Genomic DNA, 21,130 nt, shown 5'->3' with positions numbered 1-21,130 from the left:
CCAAGATGACCAAGTAGGAACAGCTCTGGTCTGCAGCTCCCAGCGTGATCAACGCAGAAGATGGTGATTTCTGCATTTCCAACTGAGGTACCTTGTTCATCTCATTGGGACTGGTTGGACAGTGGGTGCAACCCACAGAGGGTGAGTCGAAGCAGGGCAGGGCATCACCTCACCTGGGAAATGCAAAGGGTCAGGAGATTTCCCTTTCCTAGCCAAGGTAAGCCATGACAGACTGTACCTGGAAAATTGGGACAATCCCACCCAAATACTGTGCTTTTCCAATGGTCTTAGCTAACGGCACACCAGGAGATTATATCCTGCACCTGACTCAGTGGGTCCCACGCCCATGGAGCCTTGCTCACTGCTAGTGCAGCAGTCTAAGATCTACCTACAAGGCAGGAGCCTGGCAGGGGGAAGGGCGTCTGCCATTGCTGAGGCTTGAGTAGGTAAACAAAGCAGCCGGGGAAGCTCGAACTGGGAGGAGCCCACCACAGCTCTGCAAGGCCTGCTGCCTCTGTAGACCCCACCTCTGGAGGCAGGGCATAGCTGAACAAATGGCAGCAGAAACTTCTGTAGACTTAAACATCCCTGTCTGACAGTTCTGAAGAGAGCAGTGGTTCTCCCAGCATGGTGTTTGAGCTCTCAGAATGGACAGACTGCCTTTTAAAGTGGGTCCCTGACCACTGTGTAGCCTAACTGGGACATACCTCCCAGTAGAGGCCAACAGACATCGCAAACAGGTGGGTGCTCCTCTGGGACAAAGCTTCCAGAGGAAGGATCAGGTGGCAACATTTGCTGTTCTGCAATATTTGCTGTTCTGCAGCTTCCACTGGTGATACCCAGGCAGTGTCTGGAGTGGACCTCCAGCAAACTCCAACAGACCTGCAGCCGAGGGACCTGACTCTTAGAAGGAAAACTAACAAACAGAAAGGAATAGCATCAACATCAACGGGGTGGACCTCCAGCAAACTCCAACAGACCTGCAGCCGAGGGACCTGACTCTTAGAAGGAAAACTAACAAACAGAAAGGAATAGCATCAACATCAACAAAAAGACATTCACACCAAAACCCCATCTGTAGGTCATCAGCATCAAAGACCAAAGGTAGATAAAACCCGAAAGATGGGGAGAAACCAGAGCAGAAAAGCAGAAAATTCTAAAAACTGGAGTACCTCTTCTCCTCCAAAGGATTGTGGCTCCTCACCAGCAACGAAACAAAGCTGGACAGAGAATGACTTTGACCAGTTGACAAAAGTAGGCTTCAGAAGGTCAGTAATAACAAACTTCTCCAAGCTAAAGGAGGATGTTCGAACCCACCTCAGGGAAGCTAAAAATATTGAAAAAATATAAGACGAATGGCTAACTAGAATAAACAGTGAAGAAAAGACCTGAAATGACCCAAGGGAGCTGAAAAACATGGCGTGAGAACTACATGACACATGACACAATAGCCGATTTGATCAAATGGAAGAAAGGGTATCAGTGATTGAAGATCAAATTAATGAAATAAAGCAAGAAGAGAAGTTTAGAGAAAAAAGAGTACAAAGAAATGAACAAAGCCTCCAAGAAATATGGGACTATGTGAAAAGACCAAATCTACGTTTGATTGGCATACCTGACAGTGAAGTGGAGAAGGGAACCAAGTTGGAAAACACTCTTCAGGATATTATCTAGGAGAACTTCCCCCACCTAGCAAGGCAAGCCAACATTCAAATTCAGAAATACAGAGAACACCACAAAGATACTCCTTGAGAAGGGCAATACCAAGACACATAATTGTCAGATTCACCAAGGTTGAAATGAGGGAAAAATGTTGAGGGCAGCCAGAAAGAAAGGTTGGCATACCCACAAAGGAAAGCCCATCAGACTAACAGCGGATCTCTAGGCAGAAACTCTACAAGCCAGAAGAGAGTGGGGGCCAATATTCAACATTCTTAAAGAAAAGAATTTTTGACCCAGAATCTCATATCCAGTCAAACTAAGCTTCATAAGTTGGGGAGAAATAAAATCCTTTACAGACAAGCAAATGCTGAGAGATTTTGTCACCACCAGGCCTGCCTTACAAGAGCTCCTGAAGGAAGCAGTAAACCTGGAAAGGAACAACCAGTACCAGCCACTGCAAAAACATGCCAAATTGTAAAGACCATCGATGCTAAGAAGAAACTGCATCAACTAATGGCAAAATAACAAGCTAACATCATAATGACAGGATTAAATTCACACATAACAGTATTAACCTTAAATGTAAATGGGCTAAATGCCCCAATTAAAAGACACAGACTGGCAAATTGGATAAAGAATCAAGACTCATCAGTTTGCTGTATTCAGGAGACCCATCTCACATGCAGACACACACATAGGCTCAAAATAAAAGGATGGAGGAAGATCCACCAAGCAAATAGAAAGTGAAAAAAGCAGGGGTTGCAATCCTAGTCTCTGATAAAACAGACTTTAAACCAACAAAGATCAAAAGAGACAAAGAAGGCCATTCCATAATGGTAAAGGGATCAATTCAACAAGAAGAGCTAACTATCCTAAACATATATGCACCCAACACAGGAGCACCCAGATTCATAAAGCAAGTCCTTAGAGACCTACAAAGAAACTTAGACTCTCACACAGTAATAATGGGAGAACTTAACACCCCACTGTCAGTATTAGACAGATCAACCAGACAGAATACTGGATACTAAGGATATCCAGGACTTAAACTCAGCTCTGCACCAAGCAGACCAAACAGACATCTACAGAACTCTCCACCCCAAATCAATAGAATATACATTCTTCTCAGCACCACATCACGCTTATTCCAAAATTGACCACATAGTTGGAAGTAAAGCACTCCTCAGTAAATGGAAAGGAACAGAAATCAAAACTAACTTTCAGACCACAGTGCAATCAAATTCAAACTCAGGACTAAGAAATTCACTCAAAACCGCACAACTACATGGAAACTGAACAATCAGCTCCTGAATGACTACTGGTACATAACAAAATGAAGGCAGAAATAAAGTTGTTCTTTGAAACCAATGAGAACAATGACACAATGTACCAAAAGCTCTGGACACATTGAAAGCAGTGTGTAGAGGGAAATTTATAGCACTAAATGCTCACAAGAGAAAGCAGGAAAGATCTAAAATTGACACCCTAACATCACAGCTAAAAGAACTAAAGAAGCAAGAGCAAACAAATTCAAAAGCTAGCAGAAGGCAAGAAACAACTAATATCAGAGAAGAACTGAGGGAGATAGAGACATAAAAAACCCTTCAAAAAATCAATGAAGCCAGGAGCTGGTTTTTTTGAAAAGATCAACAAAATTGATAGACCACTAGGAAGACTAATAAAGAAGAAAAGAGAGTAGAATCAAATAGATGCAAAAAAAAAAAAAAAAAAATGATAAAGGGGATATCACCGCTGACCCCACAGAAATACAAACTACCATCAGAGAATACTATAACACCTCTTTGCAAATAAACTAGAAAATCTAGAAGAAATGGATAAATTCTGGACACATACACCCTCCCAAGACTAAACCAGGAAGAAGTTGAATCCCTGAATAGACCAATAACAGGCTCTGAAATTGAGGCAATGATTAATAGTCTACCAATGAAAAAAAGTCCAGGACCAGACAGATTCATAGCTGAATTCTACCAGAGGTACAAAGAGGAGCTGGGACCATTCCTTCCAAAACAATTGCAATCAATAGAGAAAAGGGACAATCCTACCTAACTCATTTTATGAGGCCAGCATCATCCTGATAACAAAGCCTGGCAGAGACACAACCAAAAAAAAAAAAAAAAGAATTTTAGGCCAATATCCTTGATGAACATTGATGCAAAAATCCTCAATAAAATACTGGCAAACCAAATCCAGCAGCACATCAAAAAGCTTATCCACCAAAATCAAGTTGGTTTCATCCTTGGGATGCAAGGCTGGTTCAACATACACAAATCAATAAACGTAATCCATCATATAAACAGAACCAACAACAAAAACTACATGATTATCTCAATAAATGCAGAAAAGGCCTTCAGCAAAATTCAGCAGCCCTTCATGCTAAAAACTCTCAATAAACTAGGTATTGATGCAACATATCTCAAAATAATAAGAGCTATTTATGACAAACCCACAGTCAATATCATACTGAATGGGCAAAAACTGGAAGCATTCCCTTTGAAAACTGGCACAAGACAGCGATACCCTCTCTCACCACTCCTATTCAACATAGTGTTGGAAGTTCTGGCCAGGGCAATCAGGCAAGAGAAAGAAATAAAGCGTATTCAATTAGGAACAGAGGAAGTCAAATTGTCCCTCTTTGTAGATGGTATGATTGTATGTTTAGAAAACCCCATTGTCTCAGCCCAAAATCTCTTTAAGCTGATAAGCAACTTCAGCAAAGTCTCAGGATACAAAATCAATGTGCAAAAATCACAAGCATTCCTATACAGCAATAACAGACAAACAGAGGGCCAAATCATGAGTGAACTCCCATTCACAATTGCTACAAAGAGAATAAAATACCTAGGAATCCAACTTACAAGGGATATGAAGGACCTCTTCCAGGAGAACTACAAACCACTGCTCATTGAAATAAAAGAGGACATAAACAAATGGAAGAACATTCCATGCTCATGGATAGGAAGAATCAATATTGTGAAAATGGCCATACTGCCCCAGGCAATTTATAGATTTAATGCCATCCCCATCAAGCTACCAATGACTTTCTTCACAGCATTGGAAAGAACTACTTTAAATTTCATATTGAAGCAAAAAAGAGCCTGCATTGCCTAGATAATCTTAAGCAAAAAGAACAAAGCCGGAGGCATTATGCTACCTGATCTCAAACTATCCTACAAGGCTATAATAACCAAAACAGTATGGCATTGGTACCAAAACAGACATAATGACCAATGGAACAGAACAGAGGACTCAGAAATAACACCAAACATCTACAACCATCTGATCTTTGATGAACCTGACAAAAACAAGAAATGGGGAAAGGATTCCCTATTTAATAAATGGTCCTGGGAAAACCATCTAGCCATATGTCAAAAGCTGAAATTGGATTCCTTCCTTACACCTTATACAAAAATTAATTCATGATGGATTAAAGACTTAAATGTTAGACCTAAAACCATAAAAACCCTAGAGGAAAACCTAGGCAATACCATTCAGGACATAGGCATGGCGAGGACTTAATGACTAAAACACCAAAAGCAATGGCAACAAAAGCCCAAATAGACAAATGGGGTCTAATTAAACTAAAGAGCTTCTACAGAGCAAAAAGAGTGAACAGGCAACCTACAGAGTGGGAGAAAATTTTTACAATCTACCCATCTGACAAAGGGTATCCACAATCTACAAAGAACTTAAACAAATTTATAAGAAAAAAAAACCATCCAAAAATGGGCAAAAGATATGAACAGACACTTCTCAAAAGAAGACATTTATGCAACCAACAGACACATGAGAAAATGCTCATCATCACTGGTCATCAGAGAAATGCAAATCAAAATCACAATAAGATACACACCAGTTAGAATGGCCATCATTAAAAAGTCAGGAAACAACAGATGCTGGAGAGGATGTGGAGAAATAAGAATGCTTTTACACTGTTGGTGGGAGTGTAAACTAATTCAACCATTGTGGAAGACAGTGTGGCAATTCCTCAAGGACCTAGAACTAGAAATACCATTTCACCCAGTGATCCCATTACTGGGTATACACCCAAAGGATTATAAACCATGCTACTATAAAGACACATGCACACGTATGTTTATTGCAGCACTATTCACAATAGAAAAGACTTGGAACCAACTCAAATATCCATCAATGATAGACAGGATTAAGAAAATGTGGCACATATACACCATGGAATACTATGCAGACATAAAAAAGGATGAGTTCGTGTCCTTTGCAGGGACACGAATGAAACTGGAAACCATCATTCTGAGCAAACTATCACAAGGACAAAAAACCAAACACTGCATGTTCTCTCATAGGTGGGAATTGAACAATAACAACACTTGGACACAAGGCGGGGAGCATCACACATGGAGGTCTGTCATGGGGTGGGGGTCAGGGGGAGGGATAGCATTAGGAGAAATACCTAATGTAAATGACGAGTTAATGGGTGCAGCAAACCAATATGGCACATGTATACGTATGTAACAAACCTGCATATTGTGCACATGTACCTTAGAACTTAAAGTATAATTTTAAAAAGTTACACTTACACTCTACTGTAGTCTATTAAATGTGTAATTACATTACATCTAAAAAATGTACAAGCCTTAATTTTAAAATATTATCTTACTAAAAAGTGCTGACTCAGAAACATGAAGTGAGCACATGTTCTCAGAAAAATGGCACTGATAGACTTGATTGACACAGGGTTGCCACAAACTTCAATTTGTAAAAATGCAATATATGTGAGGTGCAATAAAGCAAAACCCAATAAAATTAGGTATATCTGTGACCTGTCTTTTTATGCAAGTAAAAGTCATTTCTGCACAGGTTTCCATTTCCCTTGAGGACAATGCACACATGATTTATCTCTGTATCCTCTGCAAGTGCTAGTATAACATTTTGGCATATAATTGGTGCTCTATAAATGTTTGTTTAATATTACCCTCTGTATTAGTAAGCTTGGGGCATCATTACAAAATACCAAAACCTAGGTGGTTTATACAACAGAAATTTAGGTTCTCATAGTCTGGAAGTCCAAGATCAAGGTGCCATAAAATTCGGGTTCCGGTGAGGTCTCACTTCCTGGCTTGTAAGAAGGCTGCTTTCTCAGGGTGTCCTCATGACCTCTTTGCCTCTTCTCATGACCTCTTTTCCATGTGTGCAGAGAGTGAGCACACACTCTGGTTTTGCCTCCTCTTCTTATAAGAGCACCAGACCTGGTACATTAGGGCCCCACCCTTAAGACCTCGTTTAAACTCGATTACCTTTGTAAAAGTCCTGTCTCTAAACCCTGTCACTACCAAAAATACAAAAAAATTAGCCAGGCATGGTGGCGGGTACCTGCAATCCCAGCTACTTGGGAGGCTGAGGCAGGAGAATGACTGAACCCAGGAGGCGGAGGTTGCAGTGACCTGAGATCATGCCACTGCACTCCAGCCTGGGCAACAAGCGAGACTCTGTCTCAAATTTAAAAAAAAAAAAGAAAGAAAGAAAGAAAAAAAAAAAAGCCCTGTCTCCAAATACAGTTACATTGGGGTTGGAGCTTCAAAATATGAATGTTAGGGGCACACAGTGAAGTCCATAACACCTTTGATCTCTATCTGTATCTATCTAAAGTACAAATAGACAGCCTCTGATGTGCTTGATAAGGATCCAGTGTCTTGGTTGGTTTCTCAGTCAACAAATAAGAAGTTAGTTGTGTTTAATGTCCTTTATTTACTAAGAGAGGAAAAGAGATACCACTTGACATTTTAGCACGTTGTTTTCCAAACTCTTGTCATCTGTACATCACCATCATGATTTTTGTCATCTCATCATGCCAAATGTACCACTGTTTACTTAGAATCACTCTTTACACTGGTTCATGTTTTTACTTCAGCATTTTAGAAAATATTATATGTGAAATCATAGATTTGATTACATTTCCATAATACATATTAAAACAAATATATTACAATTAAAGTTATTTGTTCAGAGTGTTTGCTACTCTACCCCACTGAGCCCGACCACTGTGCTGGAATGGTCCCATTTCCATGTCTGTTGATGTCAGGCTCAGTCATGTGACTAGCTTTGTCCAGTGATGTTTGCTTTTCCTATGCAGAAGATTTAAGTGGCATTTCCTGGACTGGTCGCAATTCTTTCTCTGCCTCGAGAATGTGCTTTAGCCTAGTACTGAAAAGAAGAAAATATGAAACAAAGCTGAAACTGACTGGCAACCTACATGTTTGGGAGTAGGAGATAAATGCTTTTTATTGTAAGCTGCTGAGATTTTCTTATAGGTCATTTGTTACTGCAGCCTAACTTAATCTATGCTGACTAATCAAATGCTCTTTCTGTATTACCTAAAGTCATCTTACATAATAACACTTTGAGAAACACTGCTAAGTGTCTTCTGCGGACTTGAATTGGAGAACAACTGTAAAGTATTGATGAATTTTTCAAATGACTCATTGCTTTCATCTTATTGAGAAATTATTTAAATGGAAGTTTTTAAACCTGTGAATATTCCACATCCTTACAAATCATAGCCTATAGTTTTACTGTCCCACTGGATCCCTGCCCTTGTAGCATCCATAGCTCATGACGGCAGTTGTTTCACAGAAAGAGGGAAACCATTGAGCTTTAACAATAGCCTTTAGTCTCAAGAGGTGGTGATGGAGACTTGGCACTCAGATGACCGAAAGGCACTGTTTGTCTCAAATCTTCCAGTTTCTCCCACAGATACTTCAAAGACTTCAAAGGAAGCTGGACTTTGGGAAGTGTTAGGCCTTTGAAGTTGGGCACAGAGCATGTGGAAATGCTTTTCAGGGCTAAGACAGGTGGATGATTTTTAACATAAGAGGACTGAGGATTAAAAAAAAAAACACAGAGTGTAAAAGTATTCTTTATCTGTTTGCTCATTATTTAATCCATGTAATCTCCTAAAAAGTACATATTTTCTGCTATGATCAGGGAATGGCAGTGAAGTGATTCATGAATATTCAGGTTTTAAAGAGTTGCCATACCTGCTATGTAAGAATAACAAAATTTTAAAGAACCACATTGTCATTAAAATAATATATAAACAGAGTATATAATTAAACCATTATTTAATTCAAAACGCACTTCTTAAAGCCACTCTGGGCCTCTGTGGAGAACAACCACCATCTTTTGACTTCTGTTCCCCTCCATTCTTCTCCATTCTGCTGCCCTAGATAGTAATTATCTCCTTTTTGCCAAATAAGAAGTCCTTCTTGGTTCTCTTTCTCTTTAACTCCCGGGCTACATTTAACAATTAACCTCCATCTTGAATTTCACTCTAATCCAGTCTTCTATGAAAGTCCACTTTCTCAATTCTTCTTTGAACTCCTAGAAAATATTTTGTTTTTCACTTTCTAGCTCATTTTCTCCCTCTTATGTAAGTGAGCCTGCTCCTTCAAGATCCTTTGACCTCTGTTTTTGTCCTGTTACCCTCTTTGCTTTGAGAAACTTACCCGTCACTACAGTGTCATTTTGAGGCTGTCATCTCCATCCCTGGCAAACATTTTGCCCCTAGGATTTGTAATTTCCACCAACTCAGAGGTCACATCTACTTGGATGTCCTACCATTACTTCAATCTCAACATAGTCAAAGCCATGCTATCTTCTGACCAATGCAATCTACCTTTTTACTGCTCACTACATTCCCATTCTCCTAGGAATCATCATTTATTCATCCTTCTTTTTTAGGACCTCGATTCAATCTATCTTCAAGTAAGTTATTTTTTTCTTTAAAGTATTCTTTGGATCTTTTTATTTTCTTCTAATTTCTACTTTGAATATCCTTGTCCAGACTACACAGCACCCTATACCAGAATCATGCCATGATGTATGAAAGATGCTCAGTGTGGCAGATGCCTCTAGTTGCCTATTAAGTATCTAGTCTCCCCTCCTTTTTTATTACAATAGCTCCAGTAATTTGGGGGAGGGAGTCAATAGCAACACACCCAAGTAAAAATATCTTTCCTGATAAAAGGGAAAACCCAGCTGCCACATGCCTTTTTCTTTCTCCCTTTCTTCTCCACCCCCACCATGGAATGTAGATGTAATGTCCGTGGTTAAAACTCCATAGTTTAAATCAGATAAGCTTAAGTTTTAAAACCCACCTCAGATCCTTTTTGTGTGGAGACCATGGAAAACTTACCTATCCTCTTTAAGCCTCAGTTTCTTATCTGTAAAATGGGTACAACAATATTATTAGGTTGTTGGGAAGATTAAAAGTATTAATATGTTTATAAAACATTGAGAATGATGATGCATATGACCTTGCCATTACCAATAAATGGTGGATATGATTCTGGCTGTTTCCATTCTCTGAACTCCTGTTGTACTTAGAATAATTATGATTCATACTTTCATTGCCACATTTTGTCTCCTAGACTACCTGCTTCCTTGGAGACAAGGAGACTAGAACCACCTTGAAGCCATTGACCATCTTATCTGCTTGTTTTATAGCCTTCAAATTGCCTTGTTCAGTTCTAGGTGTGTAGTGGGCTCTTTAAAACAGTAATTTGTTGACAGATTATCTGACAAATACATGAAAATCAGGTCTCAGGACAAATTAAGTATTTGTAGAAGTTAAGATACCAAGGGGAAATGCTATAAGAATTATGATTTTGCACTGAAAACTTATCTAACCATCTTCAGAGAAAAACCTGGATGTAAACAGTGAGCCTGCTGTGGATGGTTTCTACCCTGCACCAGGCCTCATGCTGAGTCTTAATTCAGCCTCTCTTCCCAGCCCCTCACATGCTCATTCAACTCGAAAGCACTGGGGAGCAGTGCAGATTTCTCTGGGCAAAGAACTTCCTAAACATCTCCTTTAACATCTCAGTCTTTCTCCTCTTGTGTCTTCCTGGCTGTTTTCCTTCTTTTCAGCTTTCTCCCCTCAAAAAGACTTGAGAAAATCCCCATATGAACAACATTGTTTGCAACACTTAGGTTCCCTCCTGAGCTTGTGTACTCGCCCTTGCCGCCAGCAAACCCAAAGTCCTGGTGGTTTGCAGGGATTGCATGGCATATCCTGGGGAGACAGCATTCTTGGGATCTCCCTTTCGGGAGGGTGATTTGTAGTTTTATTGCAACTTTATGCTGCTTCATTCCTATGCACAAGGGCAGTTTTTCACTTCCTTTACATCACCTCCAGCCCTACTCTGCTACTTCCCTCCATCCTCTATTTCTCTCACCTCCACACTGCAGCCTTCTGTTTTCTGTCTTCTCTCTTTGTCTTAATCATCAACCTCCATACTTTATGTTTCCAGAAGGCCTGGAGCTAGTGACTGAGGCGGGGGTGCACCACATCTTCAACCAAGGGCAGCACAGAAGTAGAGTACCTCTCAGCTGCAGGGTCTGATGATGTTTCTCTCCTCACCAAAGCTGGCAGGAGGCAGCTCCCTGTCCATGACTCTCATGGCCTTGTCTTGGTTATGGAAAGTTTTTATTTGCTCTCCAAATAGACCAGGGTTCTATGAATAGGCACATCCAGTTATGAATGGAGAGAAGCTTTAAATCAGCATATTCTAACACCTTTATTACTCACGGTCAGTGGGGACCACAAATATGGAGATTAAAGTACCCATCATGTCACCAGAATCCCTTGGGTATAGGATCTTACGGCATGACCTTACCTTTCTTTTATCAAAACATACACACACAGAAGACATTTACCTGCCACGTGCACCCCCAGGATTTGAAAATGGAGCACGATAAAAAGAAGCTGACAGTGGGAGAAAGTGGCATAATCATTTTCCCTGTCATTACCTTTGATTATGAAAAACCCCTGAGCAGGTGTCAGGTTTTCCCGCAGCTCCCTTAGGAAGATCTGGGCTTCAGGTATTTCCCACGTGAGTTCATGAGATGGGGAAAGATGTAGGCACTGAAGGCCACTGACATCCTCTTACGACTGAGCAGCAAATCTGCCCGGAAATAAACATTCTAATGTAGATTTCTAGGATTTGCTCCAATTTTTTCATGAAAAGAAAGCCATCTCTGACAATTTACAGATCATTTGGCTTCTCCACATGGTGTGCTTTGATTCCCTTTTCTCCCCTTTCCTCTTACTTGCGTCTACCACCACCGGCTGTTGCCCTGGTTGTGTTTGTTACTGTGTGTGTGTGTGTGTGTGTGTGTGTGTGTGTGTGTGTGTCTCGGCATGGATCTAACCTTGAATTTGTACATTAACATGCTTATGATTCTCTGGGATTGTTTTTCTTTTCAAATATGGAGACTGCCTGGTCCTTCCCCTCCCTCCCCTCTTCTCCTCTCCCTACCAAGCTGCTCTTCTGTGCCTCTGTTGAGTCATGTTTTTGACTCTAGCAAGAGGAAACAAACGGCCTTCAGTGGGAAAGCAAGAGGTTTCCAGTGCTCACCAAATACAGATGCTCAGGAAATGGGGGACTCATGTGGCTTACATACAGGGAACTTCACAGCTAAAATACTGTGTCCTGTGTAGGAGGCCCACTTTACTTCTCAGCGTGTCCCAGCCTGCCTGCCTCCAAATGTCCTCTGGAATAATTCAACTTCTTATCTAAGGTACGAGCCAGCTTCCTTGAGCCGCCAACTGCTCGATTGCACAACAAATCGGTTATATAAGAGGATCTTAAGAAAGAATAAAATCATCAGCACCCCATAATTGCCTCTCTGCAGTCTTCAGTCCTAGACCCAAGTAAGAGGGCCCTGTAGGGGCAATTGGTTGATTTGTAAACAGAAACTGCAGAGTGGACCGTTGGCTTTGTCAAATGATGTTCAAAAGCTGCATGTTTTGTCTTTCATGTTTCCTTGGACTTCCCCGACCCCCACTCCACCTCATCACCCCAGATGCAGGCCCTAATTATCCTGGATGAAAATAGAAGACTCCTCATCATTTATTTATTTTTAGCACTTGCTCAAACTAATTGGTAGCCCTGCAACCCATACATAATACAGTGATCTGGAAGAAACTGACATCTACTTAATGACAAATTCTATTGTACGAGGACAGAGAACGTGAGGCTTAATCTGCAGTAGGGTCTCATTTCTATACATTTTGTTTTTAAGGGTTATTACCAGAAAGTACTCAGCCAAAGCTCAGGGAGGCCATCCCAGCCCTCTCCCTGCTTCTCCTGGCTTTCAGTGGTGGGTTGGCTGGATCTGAGCCTTTGAAGGAATGAGGCCTGGAATTTAAGAGGGTCATGTCCTGGAAAGGCCATGTCTTGATCACTGAATAAAGAAGGTCATGAAGCGTCGGGAAGAGCAGGAATTCTGGAGGCAGACAAATCTGGGGAAAATCCCAGCTTGAACATTCATCATCTATGTGACTTTGGATCAGTTGCTTAACCTTTCGGACCCTCAGTTTCTTCATGTCTCAAAATGGGGAGCATAAGATCTGCCTTTCAGAGTGCTTTGGAGGATTAATGTGGAAACACCAATTATGCTGCATAATACAAGCTTAGATATCCAATAAAAACTTCTTTCACTCTATGAATTTACAGCATCCACAAGATTTCTCACATCTACTGCTATATTTCTTAGACCTGTTGGTCTAGGGAGCTATGAACACCAAGATTTGCACTTCCATTTTGTTTTTTATTAGGAATATAATATAATATAAACAAGATATCAAGCTACTGTGCAAGATACCACCAAGAAGATTCTGGAATTCTATGACTGATTCCACTTGACCATGTGCTCAAGCACTGTGAAATCAAGAAGGCCTGCTTTTGAATTCTAGACTAAATGTATAATCTTTGGTAAATTATTTAATCTCTCTGAGCCTTAATTTTCTCTTTTTTACTTTTAGGAATTTTGTGAATATTAAAAAGAATAACAAGTATAAAGTATCTAATTAAGTGCTTGAAATAGATTAGGTGCCCTTAAAGTATTACTTTCTTCTCTCCATTGATTAATCTTTCATATTAATTTTCTACTGTTTTGAACTGAAATAGATACTCAGTCATGTAACAAATGTTTATTGAGCATCTACTATGTAGTAGAGACTGTTCTAGATATTAGAGACCTAATATTCTGGCGAGAGAGAATGAAGATAAGCTGACAAACACAAATTTATATAGTTTTGTTTTAAAAACATATTTATATAGTTTTGTTTAAAAAAGAGACCAGAGGAAGAGCTGAATTTGTAGACTTCACTAACCTGTTAGAGACTTTTTTCACATAGGCTTGCCCATGTGAGTATGCTATCTAGATCAAAGATAAATGCTGCATAGTGCTTACATTATTAAGCCTTCTAAGTAAGTGTCATGTAGCAGTAGCCCCTTGATTTTATTTGAAAACTATCTGAATATCAGACGTGTAAATTATTTAATGGACTGCCTTCCATGAGGTTTCTGTTACATTTTACTTTTTTCACTCAACTATATTTCATTTCATGGAGGAATATTTACATCAGTGTATAAAGAGCTTTTGCATCTGTTTATATCGCTGCTTATAATTCCAAAATATGTGTATACACACACACACACACCCCCACACACCCACACCATTATGTTGCCATCCCCTTATTCATGGTAATTTTCTACCTGTTTAGGGGGAGAGGAAAAGTAGAAAATTGATAATCTTGTTCCTATATTATTATGCTCATATGATAATTTGTGTAGGATATATTCTTTTTATATTTTGAATTTTCAAAATGTCAGTCACATGGACCCAAAATAGTATCAACTGTCATGGTTTTCACAGGTAATTTCTCTTTTTCAATTGCATTCATCTTTCTTCACTAGTTGCCAATAGTTCACCAGTTACATTAGTTTTCCGGAAACTCTTGGACAAGGTTTTGTTGTGTGTGCCTTTTCACTTTCCCATGGATTTCCTCTGGGTGGGCTGCAGAGCACTGGGTGAGTGCAGGATGCAGGGTGAAGCAGATTGGGGGTAAAAGCTTCTGGGCTGCTTCTTGCTAAGCATGATCACGGACACATTTTTTCACCTCTCCAGGTCTTACTTCTTTGTCTACAATCTGAGGATAATTCCCTCCTACCTTTATTCATTAATGCATGTTATTGTTTTGGCCATTCACCAGGGACATCAATCTCTAATTCCTAGAAGTATCCAGGAGAGTTGTTGCAGAATACTCTCCCTCCTTAGTGTCCTCCACAGTAACCTCTGTTCGCTCACATAGCTGCCTTCTGAGGAAATTTACTCTTTTAATTTTTAAAAATAGACTTTAGTTTTTAGTGCAGTTTTAGGTTCACAGCAAAATTGAGCAGAAAATATAGAGAGTTCGAATATGCCCCCAGTACACAGCCTCTACCACTAATAATATCCCTGTATCAGAGTGGCACCTTTGTTACAATCGATGAACTACATTGACACACCATTATCACCCAAAGCCCATAGTTCCATCATTTATATCAAGGTTCACCTTTGGTGTTGCACAGTCTATGGATGGCATGTGTCTACCATTATAGTATCATACAGAATATAGTTTCAGTGCACTAAAAATCCTCTGTGTTCCACCTATTCGTTTCTCCTTCCCCTCTAACTCCTGGCAATCAGATTTTTAAAATGTCTTCCTAGTTTTGCCTTTTCCAGAATGTTCTATAGTTAGGATAATATAGTATGTAACCTTTTAAGATTGATGTATTTTACTTAATAATATGCATTTAGAATTCTCCCATGTCTTTCCATGACTTAATAGTGCATTTCTTTTTAGTGCTGAATAATATTCCATTGTATGGACACACCATAGTTTTTTATCTATATACCCACTGAAGAATATCTTGGTTGCTTTCAGTTTTTGGCAAATATAAAGAAAGCTGCAATAGACACCTGCGTGCAAGTTTTTGTGTAGAGACAAGTTTCAGATTAATTTGGGTAAACACTAAGCAGCTCAATTACTGGGTTGTATGGTAAAAAATATGTTTAGTTTTGTAAGAAACTCCCAACAACTGTCTTCCCAAGTGGCTGCACTGTTTTGCGTTCTCATCAGCAATGAATGAGAGTTTCTGTTGCTCCCTACCTTTGATTTGGTGTTGTCAGTGTTTTGGATTTTTGGCAATTCTAATGGGTGTGTAGTGGTATCTCATTGCTTTAGTTTGCAATTTCCTGATGACATGTGATGTGGAGCATGAGTCTTAATTTTCTTACTTCATTTTATTGATTTTTGGTTTGGCTTAGTTAGTAGTGTCTTTATTGCAAAAAATAATACTTGCCTCATGGTATTATTATGAGAAATAAAGGAAAGAATCTGATAATTTCAAATACAGAGGTCAATTGATAAACTTCATTTCTATATCTTGTTCAAGTTTGATAAGGCTAGAACTGGAAGTCACATTGGTGGAAAGTTAGTGCCCCGCAATCGTGTTTAAGTTGCATAGGACAGTGGATCTCAAACATTTTGGTCTCAAGATCCTTTTACACTCTTAAAAATTACTTAGGACCCCAACGAGCTGTTGCTTATGAGAAATAAATCTCTTGATATTTACCATATAAGAAATTAAAAATAAGAAAAATTATGTATTAATTTATTAATAACAATAACAAACCCATTACGTGTTACTATAAATAAGTGTATGAAAAAATGTCTATACTTTAAAAACAAAAAAATTAATGAGAAGAATGGCATTGTGTGACATTTTTTGGAAATCTTTTTAATGTCCAGCTCAAGACTTCCAGATTCTCAGATCTGCTTATGCATTCAATCAGTTGTTATATGTTGTTTTGTTTCAAGCACATAACGAAAATTTGGCTGTACATAAATATGTAGCTGGAAAAAAGATATGCAGTTCCATGAACACCTGGGAAGGATCTGCAGAACTACGAGGAGTTCTTGCACCATGTTTTGAGAACCATTGACATAAGTGCATGGTATCTGGTCTGCACGTTTACATATTGTCAGTTTGGCCAACAAGTCCCCACAAATATGACTTTGCAGCAAAGATCTTGATAAAACAAAAAACTGGACCCTAATGTGACAAATGATATACTGAGATTCTCTGAGGCTTTGAAGCCTGAAGAATATTACCCACAAGACATGCTTACCACTTTATATTATGTCCCAAAAAAAGTATCTGTGGGAGAAACTGGAGGATTTGAGACAAACAGTGCCTTTTGGTCATCTGAGTGCCAAGTCTCCATCACCACCTCTTGAGACTACAGGCTATTGTTAAAGCTCAATGGTTTCCCTCTTTCTGTGAAACAATTGCCATCATGAGCTATGGATGCTACAAGGGCAGGGACCCAGTGGGACAGTAAAACTATAGGCTATGATTTGTAAGGATGTGGAATATTCACAGGTTTAAAAACTTCCCAAACCTGCACACTATGCACATGTACCCTAGAACTTAGAGTATAATAAAAAATAAATAAATAAATAAATAAAAATAAAAATAAAAAAATAATAATTTCTCAATAAGATGAAAGCAATGAGTCATTTGAAAAATTCATCAATACTTTACAGTTGTTCTCCAATTCAAGTCTGCAGAAGACACTTAGCAGTGTTTCTCAAAGTGTTATTATGTAAGATGACTTTAGGTAATACAGAATGAGCATTTGATTAGTCAGCATAGATTAAGTTAGGCTGCAGTAACAAATGACCTATAAGAAAATCTCAGCAGCTTACAATAAAAAGCATTTATCTCCTACTCCCAAACATGTAGGTTGCCAGTCAGTTTCAGCTTTGTTTCATATTTTCTTCTTTTCAGTACTAGGCTAAAGCACAGTCTTGAGGCAGAGAAAGAATTACAACCGGTCCAGGAAATGCCACTTAAATCTTCTGCCTAGGAAAAGCAAACATCACTGGACAAAGCTAGTCACATGACTGAGCCTGACATCAACAGACATGGAAATGGGACCATCCCAGCACAGTGGTCGGGCTCAGTGGGGTAGAGTAGCAAACACTCTGAACAAATAACTTTAATTGTAATATACTTGTTTTAATATGTGTTATGAAAATGTAATCAAATCTATGATTTCACATATAATATTTTCTAAAACGCTGAAGTAAAAACATGAACCAGTGTAAAGAGTGATTCTAAGTAAACAGTGGTATTTTTTTTCATATGCCAGTGGCACGTGGAATGTCAACAAGATAGAACTGTTCACTCTCCTGAAAAGGGGGCATTGAAGCCAGGGGGCCAAGTGGTCTAGCTCAGCAGATCCCACCTCCATAGAGCCCAGAAAGCTAAGATCCACTGGCTTGAAATTCTTGCTGCCAGCATAGGAGTCTGAAGTTGACCTGGGATGCTTGAGCTTGGTGCGGGGAGAGGCATCCACCATTACTGAAGCTTGAATAGGTGATTTTCCCCTCACAGTGTAAACTAAGCTGCCAGGAAGTTCGAACTGGGCAGAGACCACTTCAGCTTGGGAAAGCCGCTGTAGCCAGATTGCCTCTCTAGACTCTTCCTCTCTGGGCAGGCCATCTCCAAAAGAAAGGCAGAAGCCCCAGTCAGGGGGTTGTGGATAAAACTCCCATCTACCCTTAGACAGAGCACCTGGGGGAAGGGACAGCTGCGGGAACAGCTTCAGCAGACTTCCTACCTGCTGGCTCTGAAGAAAGCAGTGGATCTCCCAGCACAGCGTTCGAGCTCTGCTAAGGGACACACTGCCTCCTCAAGTAAGTCCCTAACCCCTGTGCTTCTTGACTGGGAGACACCTCCCAGAAGGGATTGACAGACACCTCATAGAGGAGAGCTCCAGCTGGCATCTGGTGGGTGCCCCTCTGGGATGAAGCTTCCAGAGGAAGGAACAGGCAGCAATCTTTGCTGTTCTGAAGCCTCCATTGGTGATATCCAGGTAAACAGGGTCTGCAGTGGATCTCCAGCAAACTCTAGGAGACCTGAAGGAGAGGGACCTGACTGTTAGAAGGAAAACTAACGAACAGAAAAGAACAGCATCAACATCCGCAAAAAGGACGTCCACACAAAAACCCCATCCGAAGGTCACCAACATTAAAGACCAAAGGTAGATAAATCCAAGAAGATGAGGAAAAACCAGTGCAAAAAGGCAGAAAATTCCAAAAACCAGAATGCCTCTTCTCCTCAAAAGGATCACAACTCCTTGCCAGCAAGGGGACAAAACTGGACAGAGAATGAGTTTGATGAATTAACAGAAGTAGGCTTCAGAAGGTGGGTAAAAACAAACTCCTCCAAGTTAAAGCAGCATGTTCTAACCCAATTAAAGGAAGCTAAGAACCTTGAAAAAAAGTTAGAGGAATTGCTAACTAAAATAACCAGTTTAGAGAAGAATGTAAATCACCTGATGGAGCTGAAAAACACAGCAAGAGATCTTCATGAAGCATACACAAGTATCAATAGCCAAATCAAGCAAGTGGAAGAAAGGATATCAGAGATTGAAGATCAACTTAATGAAATAAAGCTTGAAGACAAGATTAGAAAAAAAAAGAATGGAAAGGAATGAACAAAGCCTCAAGAAATATGGTACTATGTGAAAAGACCAAACATACATTTGATTGGTGTACCTGAAAGTGATGGGGAGAATTGAACCAAGTGGAAAGTAGTCTTCAGGATATTACCCAGGAGAACTTCCCCAACCTAGCAAGACAGGCCAACATTCAAATTCAGGAAATACAGAGAACACCACAAAGATACTCCTCATGAAGAGCAACCCCACGACACATAATTGTCAGATTCTCTAAGGTTGAAACAAAGGAAAAAATGTTAAGAGCAGCCAGAGAGAAAGGTCAGGTTACCCACAAAGGGAACTCATCAGACTAACAGTGGAACTCTCTGCAGAACCTCTACAACCCAGAAGACAGTGGGGACCAATATTCAACATTCTTAAAGAAAATAATTTTCAACCCAGTGTTTCATATTCAACCAAACAAAGCTTCATAAGCGAAGGAGAAATAAAATCCTTTACAGACAAGCAAATGCTGAGAGATTGCATCACCACCAGCCCTGCCCTGAAGGAAGCACTAAATATGGAAAGGAAACACTGGTACCACCCACTGCAAAAACATACAAAATTGTAAAGACCATTGACACTGTGAAGAAACTGCATCAACTAATGGGCAAAATAACCAGCTAGCATCATAAGGACAGGATGGAATTCACACATACCAACATTAACCTTAAAGGTAAACATGTTAAATGGCACAATTAAAAGGCACAGACTGGCAAATTGGATGAAGAGTCAAGACCCATCAGTGTGCTGTATTCAGGAGACCCATCTCACATGCAAAGACACACATAGGCTCAAAATAAAGGGATGGAGGAATATTTACCAAGCAAATAGAAAGCAAAAAAAGCAGGGGTTGCAATCCTAGCTTCTCATAAAACAGACTTTAAACCAGTGAAGATCAAAAGAGACAAAGAAGGCCATTCCATAACAGTAAAGGGATCAATGCACCAAGAAGAACTAACTATCCTAAATATATATGCACTCAATATAGGAGCACCCAGATTCATAAAGTAAGTTCTTAGAGACTTACAACGAGACTTAGATTCCTACACAATAATAATGGAGATTTTAACACCCCACTGTAAATATTAGACAGATCAACAAGACAGAAAATTGACAAGGATATTCAGGACTTGAACTCAGCTCTGAAACAAGTGGACCTAATAGACATCTACAGAACTCTCCACCCCAAATCAACAGAATATACATTCTTCTCAGCACCACATCACACTTATTCTAAAATTGACCACATAATTGGAAGTAAAACACTTCTCAGCAAATTCAAAAGAACGAAAATCATAACAAACAGTCTCTCAGACCACAGTGCAATCAAATTAGATTTCAGGATTAAGAAACTCACTCAAAACTGCACAACTACATGTAAACTGAATAACCTGCTCCTGAATGACTGCTGGATAAATAATGAAATTAAGTCAGAAATAAATAAGTTCTTTAAAACCAATGAGAACAAAGACACAATGTACCAGAATTTCTGGGACACAGTGTTTAGAGGGAAATTTATAGCACTAAATGTTCACAGAAGAAAGTAGGAAAGATCTAAAATTGATACCCTAACATTACAATTAAAAGAACTAGAGAAGCAAGAGCAAACAAATTCAAAACCTAGCAGAAAAAAAAGAAATAACTAAGATCAGAGCAGAACTGAAGGAGATAGAGACACAAAAAACCCTTCAAAAAAATCAATGAATCTAGGAGCTGGGTTTTTGAAAAGATCAACAAAATTGATAGACCACTAGCAAGACTAATAAAGAAGAAAAGAGAGAAGAATCAAATAGACACAATAAAAAATGATAAAGGGGATATCACCACTGATCCCACAGAAATACAAACTACCATCAGATAGTACTATAAACACCTCTACGTAAATAAACTAGAAAATCTAGAAGAAATGGATAAATTCCTGGACACATACACCCTCCCAAGACTAAACCAGGAAAATGTTGAATCCCATAACATGCTCTGAAATTGAAACAGTAATTAATAGCCTACCAATGAAAAAAAAGTCCAGGACCAGATGGATTCACAGCCAAATTTTACCAGATCTACAAAGAGC

Source organism: Piliocolobus tephrosceles, chromosome 3 (genome assembly GCF_002776525.5).
Source record: "Piliocolobus tephrosceles isolate RC106 chromosome 3, ASM277652v3, whole genome shotgun sequence".
Classification (NCBI taxonomy): domain Eukaryota; kingdom Metazoa; phylum Chordata; class Mammalia; order Primates; family Cercopithecidae; genus Piliocolobus; species Piliocolobus tephrosceles.
The sequence above is the reverse complement of the archived record's forward strand: the minus strand, read 5'-3'. Positions refer to the sequence as shown.